Source organism: Nelumbo nucifera, chromosome 1 (genome assembly GCF_055504915.1).
Source record: "Nelumbo nucifera cultivar China Antique chromosome 1, China Antique-T2T, whole genome shotgun sequence".
NCBI lineage: Eukaryota > Viridiplantae > Streptophyta > Magnoliopsida > Proteales > Nelumbonaceae > Nelumbo > Nelumbo nucifera.
In genome coordinates, this window is record NC_142649.1 from 215,850,630 (window position 1) to 215,857,746 (window position 7,117).

At 31.2% G+C, this 7,117-nt stretch overlaps 1 long non-coding RNA gene across 4 annotated transcripts; it reads left to right on the forward strand.

Moving 5' to 3' along the window:
* Positions 1–4,692: 4,692 nt before the first annotated feature.
* On the forward strand, positions 4,693–6,576 carry LOC148804504 (uncharacterized). 4 transcript variants are annotated; one of them, XR_016076362.1, is made up of 4 exons: positions 4,705–5,151; positions 5,332–5,359; positions 6,113–6,223; positions 6,395–6,576. It is a non-coding gene; the product is annotated as an uncharacterized LOC148804504 (long non-coding RNA). The 4 variants fall into 4 exon arrangements; XR_016076363.1 differs by having other exon boundaries at positions 4,707–5,151; positions 6,380–6,576; XR_016076367.1 differs by lacking the exon at positions 5,332–5,359 and having other exon boundaries at positions 4,743–5,151; positions 6,380–6,576.
* The last annotated feature ends 541 nt before the right edge of the window (positions 6,577–7,117 follow it).

Consider the following 7,117-nt stretch of genomic DNA (forward strand, 5'->3'; position numbering starts at 1 on the left):
ACTCCTCGCCATCTTCTCAACAATCGATTCATGTGAAGGTATCATTTCATCGTCGTAAAACCCAATTCATGCCACTGCGAGGTGTGTGTTTCCATTTCTTTTTCAAGGATTGGGGTTAGTGACACCAATGCTTTTTTTTTTGGACTAGCTGATTTGATTCTAACAGAATGATATTTTATTTATTTCATCAATTTGTTTTTGTCTGTTTTTTCAAATTTATCTTCTATTTTTAATGAAAAACTATTCCTGTATAATAGGTAATGTTCTTTTGAAAAACAACTTGAATTTGAGCGTCAATACGTCTTAAGTGTCTCTACAAAAATTGCTTTCTCTTGTTGCGGAGAGATTAATCGATTCTAACGTAATGTGGAGGTAAATAAGAGGCACCTCGTTCACTATTGATCTTGCAACAAACTTTATCAGTAAAAATCGTTATTAATATTGACTTCTGATGCAGAATAAGGATGCTGGGTATGTTGATTATCAGCAACAGATAATATAAGGGTAGAAGTTTTTCACGGAGAGAGAGAGAGAGAGCACGAATGTGAAAGCTGCTATTTGATTAAAAGATTGGTTTGGATCAGGCATATATCGGGACGGCTACAACTTCCAACAAAAAACCGGGGCCTCGTTGAATAGTCCGATGACAGTTGGTATGAAGTAAAGTTTGAAAAAACTTGGAAATAAGGGGTTTTTTATTAGTTGGGTTTTATTTTGAAAATTTGATAAATAATAAAGGGTAAATTTGACATTTCATTTCCTTCCGTTAGCACTTACCGATGATTATAATTATCAAAAAATTTAAGGGTACCACAAGACAATAGCTAAACAGTAGGGGTAGTTTAAGAGATTTACCTTAATAAAATTTTTAAATAGAAATAAATATAGAAAATTACAAAAATATAAAAAAAATAAATAAATTTATGATATTTTTATTAATCAAATTAAAAAAAACAAGTGTAATAAACAAGAATTATTTTTATTGGTGATGAAAATGAAATACATAATCTAAAACTAATACAAAATGAAATTATTTTCCTATTTGGTAGAGATCAATAGTTCAAGTTTTGGGTCAAATCTTTCAACATTGAATGCCATAATTAAATAATAAAAATTAATAAAATATGAAAAACAAACAAAAATAAAAAATACATAAGTTTTACAAAAAAACATTTGGGCACATGTATAATATCATATATTTAACATATTAAACAAAAAATAAGTGTAAATAATAGTATTATTTTTACACACATGGAAATACAAAAATTATGAACACATCTATAACTCCATATTTACACTAATATTAAAAATATGAATAAAATTATGAAACTTTCTTTTGACTAAAACTCCCATTTTTTGAATTGAATTCCTATTTAATTGCGAGATTTAAAATGTAGTTTGAACTATAAATTTCACCTCATTCAATTCCTCTTTTTTAAATTTTACATTTTTTTGATAAATAAACAAAAAAATATCATTACAAAAAGACGAGTCCAGCCAAATAGGTAGGCCTACCAATGATACCCAAAACTTTGTAGCCCAATATGAGGTGCTTATGTAATCAAATCTAGATTTTGTAGTATGCATCTGATTAATGGTAAAAACATAAAATATAAAAAAATAAAAAATACATGAATTTTATAGAAAAATTTTGGATACACTATTTCTATCATTATCATCATCTAAATTTGCCACGTGCAACGCATGTGCATGCTTACTAGTCTTTCCAAAATGGACTAATGCCTCCCCTGTGACACATTTGAGCTGTTAAGTTCAATGAAATAATTCAAAAGACAAATACGCCCTGACGTAACAGGTTTAATGCTACGCAATTTCTTTTTTGGATAATGTACCTTTCTTATAGATAATGAAGGATGCAAACTGCTTCCAAATTGCAATGCTTTTTAACATACAAGTTCAAGCTGGATGCATAACCCAAGCTCTTCATCCATATCGTCCATGACATGACCAACAACACTTTATACATTATCCATTATTGAATAATGGAGTTCAAGCTCTTCATCGATATCGTCCATTGCAAGGTCCTTGAAGCAAGGAGTTCAAGGAAGCCTTATCTGCTGGTTTTGATGTGAGCACAATTGGATAGTTAAGTGCTTGATTTTACTAAACTTAGCAACGGAAGGGTATTGTTACAATAAAGCATAGTGATGATGAAAATACATTTGGGAATCTTAGGCCGGTGGGTCTTTCATGGAATCACTTGTCATCGGGGGAAACCAGATTTGGTCCTAACCCAACATCGGGGGAAACCAAATAGGATATCCGAATTCGACCAATTAGATATTCAAATTATCCGGATTCAATTCGATTATGTCGAATCTCAAATTCGAAATCAGATTTTCGAATATCATTGACACCCCTAACTAATATTCAACAACTCCAACTATAAATTAAAATGAATGATTTTTAAAATTAATATTTTATGAACAATGAAATAAATAATTTATCAAATCTACATATATACCAAAAAATGATTTGAGTTTGCATGAGAAAGAGTGAAAGTGAAAATTGTAAGAGAAACAGAGTAATCAAATCGATTCAAAACCCCTCCCTGTCTGGGAGGGGTCTCCCTCTCGCATCGCCTGATGTGAGTATCCCTCTTGCATCGCTTGATGTGGGTTTTTCCTCTGTTTCGACAGGTTTTTGATGGATAGGGTGAAGTTTTTTTTTTTTGTTTTTTTGGTGTGTTCTTTTGTTGGTCGATTGTTGTCTTTTTCCACTGGTTTCTCCATGCAGGAATTGAATATGATGGCTCAGTCTTTGTTCTAAGAAGTGGTTCTTCCTCTACGATTTGTTCTTCAATGGCTTTGATTTCAAGAAGGTTGAAGATGTTGTCGTTACTAACATCGATCTGAACGGTGACGTCTATTCTAGGAAGATATATGTGATGCTTTTACTAATGACAATATTTTTGGAAGTATCTTCTTCCATGGGATGCATTCTAGTGTGGTGTATTCCAGTGAGTTGTTCTTCTGTGAGGAGGAATATTCTTTGTTCTGGCATAATTTTTCCGATGCAGCCCAATCATTTCTGTTTAGTCTCCGGCAATATCCAACCTTTCAGTTATTAGTTATTGGAGTCCTTTTGGCACTTCTTTTCGGACCATCATCATTTAGTGGGGACGTGGCATTTTTCTTGCCTCATGCCTTGGGACAGTTTTCCATGGAAGGAGTTTATATTTGCAAGATAACTGTTACATCCAAGCTTGGGTGAGACAATAGTTGGCTTTCTCCTTTTCACCTTTCAAGTCTGAAGTTCTTAGTTGGGATTGCCTTGGAAGGGGTGACTTTGGCGCTCTTTTTCTATGTATCCCTGTTTTTGGGAGTTTCTTGATGCGTTTTGATTTTGTTGGAGGTTGGTCCTCCTTAATTGGCGTTTCCATCTTTTTGCGCCGTTTGCAGAGTGCTTACAAGAATTTCTCTCGGTGCTCAGGATTTGTTTCTTTATCAACAATTTGTTTTGCGTTTATCTTTTCTTTTTTTTTTTGTTTACTATTGCTGATTGTATTCTCATGGATTGTATTTGAGATTTTGAGCATTCTTAATGAAATTAGCCATTGCCTTAAAAAAATGATTTTTAATTTCAAAAAATTTATACAAATAAAATCATTATTAATAGAATAATTATTTTAATACTTAAAATCTATAAATTTGCACATTATATGTATATTCAATTTTTTATAAATTACTAATTAATATTTTAATTTGCATTAAATAATAATGTATTTACTATTTACAAAATATTTTAGAATATAACATAAATTGAATTGGTCAATTCCACTAATGTACATTTATATAAAAATAAAATAAAATTATAATTTAGAAATTTTATAAAATAAAATACTAATAATGGAATACTTATTTTAGTAATTAAAATTTATAAATTTTCATATGATATATATCTTCAAAATTTTAATAGATTTGATATGTTTTAAGTTTAGATTATATATTTTTTTATAAATTCTTAATTAATACCTTACTTTACATTTTATAATAGTATTTTTAATTTTTTAAAAAATGAAAATATTGTTTACCAAACATTTGAGAATTGATTTTTTTTGTTAATGTTAAAAAATAAAAATATTGATATAGTAATTAAAATAGAATAGTTGCATATGTTTTGTGCTTGGACTTTAATAGAAAATAAAATAATAATGGCTTTGTGAATATATTAATTTCTAAAGATCTATATAATATGTCTTAAATTCTTGATTGATGCATTATCAATATAATTGCATAATAGCTATGCATCTCGCCATATTAGTTATAATATATTTCTTCACATATACCATTAAAACATAAAGCTCCTAAGTATTTATATTATTTATAATTATTTTAACATTAAACTTAATATTACTAATATATTTATGAAGTTTCTATGCATTTCCCTAACATATTCAAACATTTCCATATTTTTCATCCATATCCATGTATTTCCCAAATATATCAATATCCATATTTAAGTTATCCATACAATACCTAATACCAATACTTTCATACTTAAAAATAACTAAAAACATGAAATAAACAATGAAATGGTTACTTTGACGCCCTCCAAATAGGTGTGGCGGGATCAAATCCGTGACACTGCATCCTATTTAAAAGAAAAAAAAATAATGAAGAAATAAAAGAAGGATCTTATATCTAATATATTAATACGAAATGGGTTCTCTCCGTGCGCTAAATGAATCTATTCGTGCGGATAGATTGAGAGTCCCATGTGAAAACAATGCAGTCGTGTGAAGTTTTCTTGCTTTTGATTTCTGATGAATAGAGAAAATGCAATTCGAGTGACATGTGGTCTTTGATATCTGTGGGAAGAGGACTCTTGTCACTCCGTGGTCTTTGAGATTTGTGGGGAGAGGACTCTTGTCACTCTTCTCTTCTCGAGGTCTTTTTTGTAGTGGAGTGGAGTATGTGAGTTTTCAAGAGTCGGTTTGTCCCCTGTTCTGCAGTTGAACTGATAACTAGTTGTTTCTCTTGTCCTTTCTTTCTTCTCGCCGGAAGAACTCGAGCAATCCGAATTCACTACCGTTGGTTATCTCATTGCGATGGACATCTCTTCAATGACAGCACCTCAGCAACCCTCACTTAAAGCCTTCCCCGAATTCAGTAGTTTCATCTCCCAGAGGTCTGTTCCTCTGTCCAAGATTCTTCTTTTTGTTTCTTATTCCTGGACTTCTTCTTCTTTATGTTTCATTGTTTAATTGTCATTCTTATTCCTAGATGATGTGTTTTTTTTTTTTTTTTGTCATTTTGGCATCTCCTGTAATCCCTGTCTTCTTCCTCCTTTCCCCCCTTTCCTTTTCAGACTTCAGAAGGAGCTGATGTCTCTCATGGTATGTGATTTCTCTTATTAGGCTCTAGAAGGAGCTGATGTCTTTTCAGAATTTGAGTTTTCCATCTTCAAATTCTTTGTTTTGGGTAGATAATCAAAAGTTGTAGTTCAATTCTTTCTGCACAAAATTGGGTTTCCATTATCTTGAATTTCTTATAAGTTAATGATATCTGAAAACTATTGAATAATCTACTTCGGTGGGAAGACATATTATTTTTCTTCTTCTTTTTTTTTTCTTCTTTACTTTTTTCATGCAATCTTGAAATTAGCTATGCAGGGGCGGAGCCAGGGGGGTGGCGGAGGGGAGCCATGCCCCCCCCTCCCCCTATCTTGTTGGTTACATGTTAAAAGCCAAAACAATTGTATTTTTTTGGCATCCTATTTTGCTTTGCTTTGTTCTCTGGAATGCAAAATTCTAAATTATTGGTCCACAATAATTTCAGTCTTAAAAACTTAAAAAGGAGTTAGCATGTTCAAGAAATCATTCCCTGAAAAACTGAATTCGCTAGGGGTTATTTTCTTTGTCGGAAAATTAATAGTGATAAAAAAGAAAATAATTCAGAAAACTACATTGGATTTGAGTATGTGGGGATAAAATAATAGGAGAATTTACTTGCTAAACTTTTGTTCGAAGAGATAATAAGTTTAATAACTAGGTCCTTTATTTATATTAAAAAGTTTATAATAATAGAGAGTTTTGCTTTCCTTGGAATTTGTGCTTTTACTAATTCAGCTAATTCTGTGATGGTTGCAGGTGGCATGGTTTATAAAGTATAGTTATGAAACAAAAATGGGTTCAATTCTACAAGCCATTCTTTTTTGCAAAATTAAGGGTGGAAGACTTCAATTATACAAAATTACAAAGGTGATTGTAATGGAAGGGAATATAGCATTTCTTCGTTCAATTATTATATAGGACAAACACCAACACCTTGTGATTTTGATTTTTTATTTCTTGTCTTATTTGAATATAAAGCATTTATTTTCTATCTCTTGACAAAACTAATTCTAAACCTCTCAGGTTTTACCCTGACAGTTGAGACAAGTTATCCCAACTAACTTGGCAGTACATCAGTGTCAGCCTTGGTAGGATAAATCTGGAGAGAAATTTATCCAACGACTATGAAGATTCTAAACTAACATGAGTCTCATATATGTCCAGTTTAAGGGTATTATACAGAAACACACCACAATAATATGAATTAAATATGTATTTATTCATTTACAATAAATGTCATAATGTAAATCATTTTGATTGGAACTAAGGATATACACTATCTAACAGGATGGTCAAACCGTCTACCCAGAAATTGGTGGCCAAAATGTTTATGTTTTCGAGTTGTTTTTTTAAATTATGGCACTCTTTGGAGTGTAGATGTGAATTTTTAAAAACCCTTTATTGAAGCATTAAAGCATGAGGAGATCATTATCCTATCCCCGCTAGTATTTTTATTATAGAGGAATTAGTTAATAGGATTCAGTACACTAGCTTGATATATAATGAATAAGCGAATGTCACATTCAACAAATAAGAACCAAATTGTCAGCTTGATATATAATTACATAAAAGCCAAGGAGTTATTGGGATCCATGAAATCCAAAAACAACAGTTTTAACTTTTAAGTCACAATTCACAAATGGGTGTAAGGATTCTATTTCCTTATACCTTCATCAAGAAACCTACACGCAACAATTTGATCAGTATAAATAACATGGAAAGCAAAATGGCTACCGTGGAAATGGGCTAGCGAACACGTCA